At 42.2% G+C, this 12,417-nt stretch overlaps 1 protein-coding gene across 2 annotated transcripts in view; it reads right to left on the minus strand.

The window, feature by feature from the left end:
- The window catches only part of sh2d3ca (SH2 domain containing 3Ca), a 53,760-nt gene that overhangs the window by 30,655 nt on the left and 10,688 nt on the right, over positions 1–12,417 (minus strand). The gene's annotated exons all lie outside the window — the stretch shown is intronic.

Genomic DNA, 12,417 nt, shown 5'->3' on the forward strand with positions numbered 1-12,417 from the left:
ACCAACAGCACTTTTATTTTGTCAATAAGAGTTTCCAGGTGAGAGCACCAGCTACCATAGGATGACAGCAATATGTTAGCTAAGCATTCGTTGCATTTGTATACCTGTGCAGAGTATGTTTCAGGCCTAGAGAGTGAAAGAGAGATAAAAGGGCAAGGTCTGTTTTTATTCCTTGCCATATGGAAATGTTACCGCTCTGGCTTAGGTCATGGAGTATTTACTGAATGCTAATAGCTGCTGTGTATTGAACATACAGTCTGGTCAGCAACCTCAGGGCAAAGATGTATTGCCCCAATAGGAATGCACACGCACACTCACACACACACACACACACACACACACACACACACACACAGTGGAAAGAAGATCTGCCTCGTAATGCCGGCTGGCAGGTCACAGAGAGATATCACTGTCAGGCACACACACACACACACACACACACACACCTGCCCTTCTGTCATCCACCCCTGATAGCAGGCAGAATGCCTTTGAGGTCATTTCAACATCATATCTGGTGTTTGCACTGAATGAAAGGATATCGCAACATGCTTCCTTGCATTTCTGCACCTTTCTCTCTCTATCTCACCTCAGTGAAACACTCTCTCTGTATATCTCATTGCATTGTCAAGCCTGCAGCAGTCAGCCCTTGAGCGATGCTACGATTGGCTGGAGATGATGTCATCTCTTCCGGAGAGCTCCGCAGCGGTGCATGCCATTGGCTGGAAGAGCAGACAGTGGCGGAGTGCTGAGATCTCACTTTCATTCATGTACAGCTGGGGAGGGGCATGCATTGGAGGGTGGCCCGTGACCTCTCAGTTAGGGTCGCGCTGTCGCGGTACACTGTTAAACTGTCCCGGCACAATGATACTTCAGACGTACACTCGAATGAAGTGCTAATGGGAGTTTATAATAGGCTGGAGCCCAGGGCTTTGTTCATACAGCTCAGGTGTGCACAAACAAACATGCACCAGCAGACTTAACGGTGTTCACACATTCATTACACACAGCCACATGGGGACGGGAGCAGCCTAATCAGTGGGGGTTGGGATACGGGGGTGGGGTTGTCCTGGAGCGTGAGGCTGTCACCATGGCGACACTGCAGATGATGCACTCCTCCTGGAGTGGGGGGAGCAGAGATGGAGAGTGCTGGGGAACTCCCTTACACACAGATAAACACACACCAGACTGCTTGTGTGCGTGTTTGTTGCCACTTAGCTAATCTCCCACTGGATGTACACTAGCCCTTCTCAGCATGTGCTAAAGCATACCTCACACACTAGGTATTAGCCAGCAATATCCCACTGCGATGTCAAAGTCCCTTTCTCTCTTCTCTCGCTCTCGTTCTCCACCCTGTACATGATGTCATTGTTTTTCTGTAGTTGCTGCAGAGGCATCCGAACAAGACTCCTTCCAGGACCTTTGAGGAGAAATCCACTCTAAAATACCCAGTTCTCTTTCTCCTACCCCTACTTTTCTCGTAGACAACGCTCCATCAGTGTGCCAATGAATACGACTAGAGTCCCTGCCTTGCGCACTACTAGCAAACCAGGTTAATTCAATTGAACATACAATGCAAAACTGGAGATTACATGGTCTGCACGAGTCTATAACTAATCCAATCCAGACAACACAACAGTCTAAGGAAGCTTAGAAGAATCCAGCTATGCCATTTTTGCCGCAATTTCAATTTTGTTATCGCCACGCTTCGCCAAGATACGTCTAAAATGGAATTGAATTCATTTACTGCAATTAACCGTCTAATCTTTCCTTCTCATCATTTTGTCATTTAGGGTGATTTGGTTTCTGCATGGTGGGTGGTATCTCTTCAATCTCAGACAATAAAATGCATTTTTATGCTTGTTCTGATGTATTGTGTTATCAAGCGTAGCATAAATCTCTGCTGTCGATGGTAATTCACTGTAGTGGCTCTTCTAAAGTGATGGGTGCTGCGGTAATGCAGAATGAGGCATAGAGGGACAGGTTGGAGTCCTGATGGAATAACTATGAGTCTAACAAGTGACTAGTACTCATTCAAATGTCACAGAGATAGGAAACGCACAGTCCCTGCTTGAACTGGTCAAACACATGCTCAAACAAGATAAACACCAGCCCAGGTTCACGCAACACTGCAACAACAACGTGAATGGATATAACATCACCTCATACAAAACTATAAAGACCAAGGAATATTGCAGTAAACCCTGTGCACTGATAAGGCACAAAGCCAAGTCACGTACTGGCCATATTTTCAACACTAGATAAGGCTGTTTACAGAACATTGTTCAAGAATAACTAGGATTAAACACACTGAGTTCAAAAGGACAAGCTGTGTCTTTAACCGCCTTCACCGATCATATGTATCCTACATGCATGACTGATTCTACCTGTCTACGGCCTCACTCATGGCCTTGAAGTGGTCCACTCTCTTGTGACCAAAACAAGTAAGTAATGACAAAGCCCCCTTCTGTCTAATAAAGTTTAAAAGAAAAGGTAGAGGGTCTCCAACCCTGTTCCTGGAGTGCTTCCATATTGCAGATTTCCCTGTTGAAAAAAACAACATATGTTGGTTAGGTATGTTTTGAAGCATGGCAGCTGGTTTAAGCTGGTCCTTAGTTGGTCTTGAGCTGGTTTAAACTGGTTATGAGCTGGTCCTGAGCAGGAGCTAGTTGCTAAGGACCAGCACATGACCATCTTAAACCAACTGATAACCAGCTCAGGACCAGCTTAAACCAGCTCAAATCAGCTGCCATGCTTCAAAACATACCTAACCAGCATATGCTGTTTGTTTTTTTTTTCAGCAAGGTTCAGCTCCAACCCAAATCTAACATGCCTGAACCAGTTAATCTAAGTATTCAGAGTTTCTTGATGATTACAGGCAGGTGTTTTGGAGTAGGGTTGGATCTGAAGTCTGCAGGACAGTAACTCTCCAGGAGCAAGGTTGGAGATCACTTGCATGCACCCAGTGAACTGGAAAAGAGCCTGCTGCTGCCCATTGACCCCTGAGGTCAAGCTGGGATAAAGGTCAAGTGTACATACAAAACAGACCTGACTCCAGCCTACACCACTTCTCAGCCCCCTTTCCTTTGGCCAAACCCACCTGCTCAAAAGATCCTCTGAGGGACTGAAACTTTAGGACATCTCAGTCCTGATATTGGCTTATCTTTCACTTCAGAGGAAATTAATTCCTGCTGGTGTTGATAATTCTCTGCCACTGAAGCATCTGATAGTGGATGCCTAAGACAGAGACACTTCCTGTTCAGAGCTAACAACCAGTCGCACTGACCTATTGGATTTACAACGTGATTGTCTTGGATATTGAGGCAGGGGAGAGGATGAGTTGAGGGATGGAAGAGAGACACTGTGAAATCGGCACTGAGATGAGCTGAAAGCATCTCTTCAACTCTCTATGATCTCACCGCTCTCTCTTAAAGGGACGGAAGCATAAAAGACTTCTGGCGGCCAGCAATGAAAAAACCCTCTGATCAATGTTCAGATAATAGAAAAACATCTCTTATTAATTCCACTTCCATTCCACTAACACTTATATATGAAATACATCTAAAATAGCGCACAACCAGCCCATAATTTTATAGTGCACTGACAGGGTTAAGGCAAATCAACAACTCATCCACATTGATTTCTTTGCTTGCAACTTTCTATTTAATCATATTCCGAGATAAAGAGAGCATAATTTTTTGCTTAAGCAATCATCAAATAAACCAGAGTTACCTAATTTGACCTGAAATAGGTGTATCAGATAAGAAAGTCAAGCAAAATTGTGTACTAAGACCAGGGTTAGAAGCCACTGCTTTGAACATCCATATCTATAACCTGTGAAATTTCAGGATGACCAAAACCTAGCTCATATTGTCTCAGTAAATGCGGTTGATATATTTTGTTGGATCAGTGAGATAACCTTGTTGGTCAAGGGTGTCTGAACCTGATTCTTCCTGCAGAGTTTAAGGACAACCCCAATTAAACACACATGAACTAGCTAATTAAGGTCTTTGGGATTAATAGAACCTTCCAGGCAGGTGTGTTGGAGCAAATTTGTAGGACGGTGGTCCTCCAGGAACAGGATTGGACACTCATGCTATTGGTGTTTATTGGGGCAGTACGAGAATGACAGTACACAACTTTCTAAATCAAACAGACAGCTTTAGAAATGTTAGCATTTGTTGGGGAAGTGTGATGCACAAATACACCCAACTTTGGCACAGATGGTCTGTGTCTAATTTAGCATATTTGACAACTTCAGTATCTTCATTTGCGTGATAAGCAAAGCAGAACAAACATCATTAGTCTGAGAAGTATACACAATATGAATGAAGACTAATCCAGTCTCTAAGGGACTTCTAGTTCAGCCACATTCATCAAAGGGATGAAAAGAAATTCGTACAGAAGCAGTTTGGGGGGAGGTATATAAAAAAATCCCGGCACTCCAAATCTGCATGGCGTTCATTAGGAGAGAAAACAGCCCAGTGTAATTAGGTTATCCTCACATTCAGTAACAGGCAGATTTACTCTTGAACTTTTCTGTTTAACAGCTGCTAAGCCGCCGCAGCCCTGGGGAAGAGACAGCGGCACCAGAGAGGATTTGGAGAGGATAGAAAGGAAAACACAAGAAAAAGAGAAGAAAGAAAGAGGGGAGAGGGAGAGTCATACCCCTGAATATTTGAATATGAAATTAATATTTTTTTTTGTAATGACTGGAAGGGAGAGTGGATGGGGTGAAATCTTTGCAACTGAATCACGCACCAGCGGAGAAAAATGACCCACCAAAGCAGACAATTACACCAGTCTTAATGTGTCTGGAATCTGTGTAAATGGTAATGGGGTATTAGTTTTGGACCCCTGTGGTTAAAACTAGCATGACCACATATGCAAGTGGGGTCATAGACGAAAGGACCGTCAAGCTGCCAGCCGGCAGAGAATGTGGGGATTAAGATGAAACAAAGTGCAACTGCAAGAGGCAGATGGATGATTTGGGGTTGATGCTGTCCCTGATAAACAACTAGCAGCCCAGCCCAATTAAAATCAAGACGCCAACCATCTTTACTGGTAATGAGGCTGAAGAATTGGCGCAAAAAGCAATACAACATCAGAATCTGCAGGGACACATCTGAGATCAATGGGAGAATGGGTCTAAACTGGATTTGTAAGATTTCCAAATTACCATAACAACTAAAATATCTACCTATACCACTATCTTGTATCTTGTAAATTCCATAAAGTAAAAATCTGTTTAACTCAAAGGTACACACAAGGTTAAGGTACTTGCCAGAATTCAAGGCACAAAGAAATTCACTGGCGTCTGTTTTTCTGCATGTGAATATCGAGTCAGAATGACTATTATCAATCTGCAGCTGGGACACCGTCATCTCCTCCTGGTGCAGCTCTGAGCTCAGGTGGCCAATGGGACGAACACATACATCATTACAGACAGTCTATGGACATCTATGGCCCCTACATGGATTTGAGTAGTCAAATTTTGTTCTTGGTATATGCCAAATTGTCATAAGTGTGAGGTGTGCTTATACAGTATATAAGTTTCTCTCTAGGTTTGTGCTGTACTAGCCAAGTGTCCTGCCTGTGCCATGTTGAGAACTATAAACATACTATAATTTCATCTCAGATATGCACAAATTGATTGTTTCTCAAATTAAACTAACATTAATTACTGTATATAGAGAAAATAATGGTAAGGTTTACCCTAACTGTATCCTCAGGCTTAGAATATGAAATCTGTAAACTATTTATAACTTCTGCTAAATGTATTGTAAACATTTATCTTTATAAGGACACATTTTTTATTACCATCTGCACCTGCAACTGTGCACTTATAGTGAGAAACAGTGTCACTCTGGCAAACAGGGGAGAACAAAACACCATTATTTCATTACCTTAAATGTCCTCTGTTTTGCTTTTAAAAGCACCAGAAAACAAACAAACAGACAGTGTGAGAAAAGTAGATGAGGCAAAGAAGTATTGTCCTTGTTTCTATAGTGCTTAGTGCACCACCCAAACTCAGAGCCAAAATTGTACTGTTGTTATCCAGTCCAAGTTGGCTGAAATAGAGGACAATTAGACGACACCCATTCTCCTTTTCCAGCCTTCCCACTCAAATCCTGTGTTTTTCTGAGATCATATATCAGTCCTCGTCAAAGTAATGCAACATTTTTTTGTATTCTGAGCCTTGCATGAAACAATATATCTTCACTTTCAGATATAAAAAGCATGACCTCCAGAGCTACTTTGATGCATTCTCCTGTTTCCTGAGCCCATTACGATCCACTACATAACCGCAGGGTGACAACAGAGCCCTGCCTACCCGCTCATCCATCTGTGCATCATCAGCACTAGTGTTACAGCTGAGCCAAAGTGAGCTGAGCCCAGTCGGCACACAGACTCACACATACGCACACACACACACTCGGTGCAGTGATATCATAGCAGAGGCTGGTGGAATGACACAGTTGTTGGGGTTGCACAATTGCACCGGGCCAAACACAGAGTCCTGAGGGGCACCCTTCCCTACAAGCAGATGCCCTGGACGGAATCACAGGAATCAATATGTATGCTTACACACACCACACACACTCCACTTCTCATGCAGGAACTTCTGAAGGCATATTCAGAGATGATGTAATCCAGATCCACACCTTTTCTCACGCACCACGCAGCGTATACATGCAAGTACTCTGTAGCTGCACACTCACACACAAGAATTCTGGGACTGGCCCCCCTCTCACCTGCACCTGCATGAAGGAGCCCCTGTAGAAGCAGCAGGCAGCGGCTGACAGGGCACTCCACAGGCTGCATCTCTCCGTCATGGCTCCTGTCCTCCTCTCTTCGGCTCTTCCACCCCTGGAGTCCACTAGAAGCCCCGGGTCATGTCCCTATCCCCTTGTGTTCACCCGTGCACAAGCCACTGCCGCAACTGATCAGTGCTATCGCTGTTCCACCAGAGCCTGTGTCATCTCAGATCTGCACCGGCTTCCTCTCTCTCCCTCTCAATGTTTCGTTCTCTCTCTCTCTCTCCCTCTCTGACTTTCAATATATCTATCCTGCTCAGTTCCACTGCCTCTTACTCTCACTCTAGCGCTTGCTATGCTTCACAGCGCTGGCAGGGATTACCTCATCGCTCTTGGATGAAAGCAGTGGGTGGGGGGAGGGACGGAGGGGGAGAGGGAGGGATGTAGAAAGAGAGAGATGCTTGCAGGCACCGAGACCCCACCCACCCCCTCCTCCAGGGCTCCAAACAATGCTGGGGGGAGAGAGACAGAGAGCAAGAGGTATGTGGCGCACGCATTCAGCACCTACTCAAAGGAATTTTCCCTTTTATTCCGGTTTGAAAGACCGCAAAAGAAAAGTACGAGGGGGGGCAGTCAGGAAAAAAAGAGTCTATAGACACTCACCCACATGCATATACACACTCCCACACCCATCGAGTCACACAAGCAGAGAAAACAGTTAAATCCATGCACACATGATTGTTGGTGTCTGAGTATTTTTTTTAAAAAACACCGGAGTTGATGTTGTAAGTCTGGGCATGCAGGAGCTTTTTAGATGTGAGTTGTGCTTGGAAATAAAATTATGTTTTCTAGGAATGTAGTAAAAACCTGCTAATGAGCCTCAGTCCTTGAATATTCCCTATCGGATACTACCCACGCACACACACATACTTACTCAAGATAAAATGAGACTGACTCTGGTACAGCAGTCTAGGGTGGGGCGTTTGCTCCCTGGGGACTATTGTGACATCAAAATGGACGCCTTGCTATGGCAACCAACTCAAAGCTTTGACAGCAGCATCCTTAAAAGGAACAGTCCACCCCAAAATTCTGTCATTTACTCACCCTGAATCGTTTCAAACAGGAACAGATCAAATTTTAAATTGTTATTCACAGAAAATTGTGCTATCTGGCATAGATCTCAATTTTAGCTCTTATTTGTGCTTCTGCATATTCAAACTTCATGCATCAAGACACGTCATGACAGGTTGCATGACTCTTCACTGCAAGATTTTAGAGCTAATAATGACTTAAATGTCAGTCTGTTTGTTACACGAAATTATATGGCTTCAGAAGATGTGAAACACAGTACACAAGTTGAACGGACAACAATTATGGAGTTTCTTTATATACTTGGAGCTTCACAGCATTAGTCCATTCACTTTAAAACTTTTGTGTTTCATGGAAGACAGTAAGTCAATGTCCTGCAGAGGTTTGTTTCAACCTGCCCCAACACACTTGCCTGGAAGTTTCTAGTGATACTGAAGACCTTTATAAGCTGGTTTAGATGTGTTTAATGACTTAAACTCTGCAGGATAATGGCCCTCCAGGAGCAGGAATGGACACTCCTGTTTTAAATCCACCATTTAAAGCCAGACAGCTGGTAAGACATCTGCATGGCTGTAAGGATCACATCAGCATTTTGCATCTATATATGTGCATATTTGGTTCTCTAAAAAGCTTAGCTACTGAGCGATGAAGCTTACCGTGTCACCTAGGATAGCCACACAATGAAAAAACAAAAGATATAATTAGACGAGACTCATTCTGCAAAGAAATCTCACTGATGCTATTGTGCATTTGCAGATAATCTGGTAAGAACATGTTCATTTCATGTTGAACGCTCATCAGCCTGAGACAATGGGAGGATGAATGTCAAGTTGAAGCTATTAAAGAGTAGAAGATAGCATGTGGTGTAATCCTGTGCGTGGGTTAACATCATGTGTTATGGTGTGTGTGCGCGTTTGTCTCATGAGAGCATGAAATGAGAAAAGGATTTCATGTTATTACCACACATATGATGAGGAGTCTCACATGACACACACATGGTGCCACACATATGGTGACCATAGACATATTTGTGAGAGAGATGAAATTACTGCTTGAATTGACTTTTTGTTGCTTGGTTTTCCTGTGGCTTTGTGGTACTATCAAAGCATTGCTGTATTTATTTGAGTGTCCTGACAAGACCAACACAGCAATAATGGCTCAACCAATAGGGTGAGACTGAACATCTGTTTGTTCGAAGGATGTGTTTGAAAACAGTCATTATTCTTCCAGTTCTGTCCTACAGAAACCATGCCTTTGGCATTGCTAGTGCTAGTGTTTAAGATGCAACGCCTTGTTTTTAAGCAGAGGAATGGACTGGAAATTGTTGAATATAGTTGCTATTTTTGTTTTCTTTGCACACAAAAATTATTCTTGTAGATTCATAAAAGTAAGGTTGAACCACTGATGTCACATGGACTATTTTAACGATGTCCTTACTACCTTTCTGGGCCTTGAATGTGGTAGTTCCCTTGCTGTCTATGCAGGGACAGAAAGCTCTCAGATTTCATCAAAAATATCTTAATTTGTGTCCCAAAGATGAACAGAGGTCTTACGGGTTTGGAATGACATGAGGGTGAGTAATTAATGACAGAATTGTCATTTTTGGGTGAACTATCCCTTTAATGTCCTGGCTAGGAGATAAACAACTGAGTCATTAAAGAGATCTTGATTTCTTCTTTCCTACTTCTCTGCCCTAGTTCTCTACTTTCTGTGTTCCGTCTCTATTTCTTGTTTTCTGTCTCATGCTGTTGTGTGTATCTATGCTGATCATGGCTTTTCCTTCACAACTCCTCCTCAATCTTTCATTCAATCTCTCTCTCAGTTAAATATTAATTACACAGTGAGTGTCCTGAAGGCAGGGTGCAGCGGTACAATGGAGAGGAGCTAGACTCTGTGAGCGAACTGATAATGAGGAGGTGGAGGGGGTTCGTCTCTACCTCCATCTGCCTACAAGGCCCGGACTCCCTTACCTCCCCCTTCCCATTAACATTAATGAGCTTGGCCCCATTGGAATTCTGGGTATTGTAGTTGGCATGTGGTATGGCTCTTGCCCAAGTGGGTGCTGCTTTTGCTGATCAAGCAGTTCGGTCATTTGGTTTGATCTGTAGCAGTAATAGAAGACCACGAGAAGCATGTTAGCGAGTGAGGTCTAGTCAATTTACAGGACTAATCAATGCAGAGCTGTGTAGTGATTTGATTTAAACAGAATAACTGGCTGTTCTGTATGTATTTCCATGCTGAAAAGAAGTAGGGAGGGGGAAACGAGGGATATCACAACCTCCATCTTTCACCAGCTGTGTCTACATCAATTCATAGTCAAGTCAAGTCAAGTCACCTTTATTTAAATAGCACTTTTAACAATACAGATTGTGTCAAAGCAGCTTTACAGTATAAAATAGGAAAATAGTGTGTCGGTAATGCAAAAATCATAGCCTGGATGTTTTTCTCTCTACATCTGTCTTCTTATGCATCACTATTTCTATTGCAATTTTTAAAACCTCTAACTATGACAACATGAATTATGTGGCTTGTTGAGGAGAATTGCGCTGTTACTCTTCTAAGCATTCTGAATTATGATTTTTGCCTGGTGCACAATAAAAACACGCAAAACCACCCAAAGAATTACACTGAATGAAATACTACTACTACTGGTTCTGTAGCACTGCTAGAGCAGATCAGCTTTGGTATATTTCAGTAGAATTTTCAGTAATACAATTACTGAAAGGAAACTGCTAATTGGTGTTAGCGGCTAGCAGAAAGGTTAGGAGTTCAATCCTAAGGTGCAGGGAAAGGTGTGAGATCTAGGAACAGCCGAGATAATGAGATGACAACCCAGCAAAAAATAAACATCAGTATCAACGGCTGAATGGAAGAACGCAATTAAAAACACCTCAAGAGATCTCACATGCCTAGGCCTCTGGGAACATCCTGTTCTGGCATGAAGACCAGTCGTTCATCTCTGTTTCCAGTCGAAAGAGCTGTTTTTTGCCATTACAGTGAACATTCAGGGCAGAGACTCATTTTTAACTCAGACACCATTAAAGTTTCATATTGTGGCGGAGAAGAGAGAGAAGGATGGCATCCAAGAAGTGGAGGGAAAGAGGCTGTGCATCCAGTAAAACTACTACAATAACCTTCTGCAACTAGTCAAATTAGACTCAACATGGATTGGGAGTTTGACATGCCTAAAAACTCCAAAAACCATGAATAAACCTAGGATAAAGAAAGTACAATGAACAATTACGGTACTGTTGTGTTGCCACTTGATATCAAATGTAAAATCTATGTGGGAATCGAAATCAAGTTTTATGTACAGCTGTTCGATTCCCAAACAAACTGTTCTTTTTAGTGATTGAGAAATGTACAAAACGGTGAGACCAGTGTAGTCTAAAGCAGTATTTGAGAAGAAAAATGAAAGTGATGAAAGTAAGCAAGCAATGAATTCAAGACAGTTCTTCTAATTTTACACCTTGACCTTCCAATATGGAATACATTAATAATGACACCTCAAAGTGAAGACCAACTGATCAACAAGATTCATATTGAAAATGGTAAGCGCGCGCTGCATTGTTGACGATTTGTATATCCGTAGTCCAACTATCCATTTTGAATGACAAATACGGACTTCTGCCACCTTCTGGTGTAGACAGTTATTTCCTCTCAAGCAGGCGCATAACATAAGTGCAGGTTGGCCGTTGGCTATATACTCTAGAAATGGTTCTTTAAAGGTTCTTTACACTTAGTAACAGTTCTATTTAGAACTGTGTCATCCTGGAGAACTTGCATTGTGAAATGGTTGTTTGGGTTAGAGTTTTGTGTTTTTCAAATTTGCAACCACTAAAACCACCTCATTATTAACTTACTGGAGCTCAACCATCCAACTACTCAGACTCTCAATGCACTCCCAACATAAACGGCCTATACATTTTTACTTTCATATTATAACTGGTTTCCTACCAGTCATGTCTTTTTCTTTTTCTCTTTCTCTTTTTAGATTTTTAACAGAACATGCAAGTTTGAGCAGCTCTGTTCAGCTGAGGATACTTCTCTTTGTCACTAAGTAACAGATATTGGATTTATGATTGATATTATTAGAGTTTTCAATTATTACTTTTATGCATAAACATGCCCAGTTACAAAAACATTAAAGTTATGCCATGACATTGTGAATGGTTCACATACTGTCCATTCACAATTGCTACTTTTGGCCTTCATAAACATAACCGCTTTTACTTAAAGTGATGAGACACTGCCTTTGCAGTCTGTACAAGCACAAGTTTTTGGCCCAGATACAGGCCTCATCTTAACAAATGGGTGCTTTAAAAAAACATACTGTACAACTGGTTTGGATAAAAGCGTCTGCTAAATGACTAAATGTAAATTACTTTTGTTTTCATAGGGGAACATACTTTTTATAATCTGCATCAAAACAATAACAACCCGTATTAGAACTTAAATAGACAAAATTCTAATTCTATATTAAAATAGATCAGCACAACGACATAGTTCAACCTACAACAGTTTAGATTACAAACATTGTTGCTGAAAAAACAATTAATGCTCAGATGACTGT

This window comes from Onychostoma macrolepis, chromosome 10, assembly GCF_012432095.1.
Source record: "Onychostoma macrolepis isolate SWU-2019 chromosome 10, ASM1243209v1, whole genome shotgun sequence".
Lineage (NCBI taxonomy): Eukaryota > Metazoa > Chordata > Actinopteri > Cypriniformes > Cyprinidae > Onychostoma > Onychostoma macrolepis.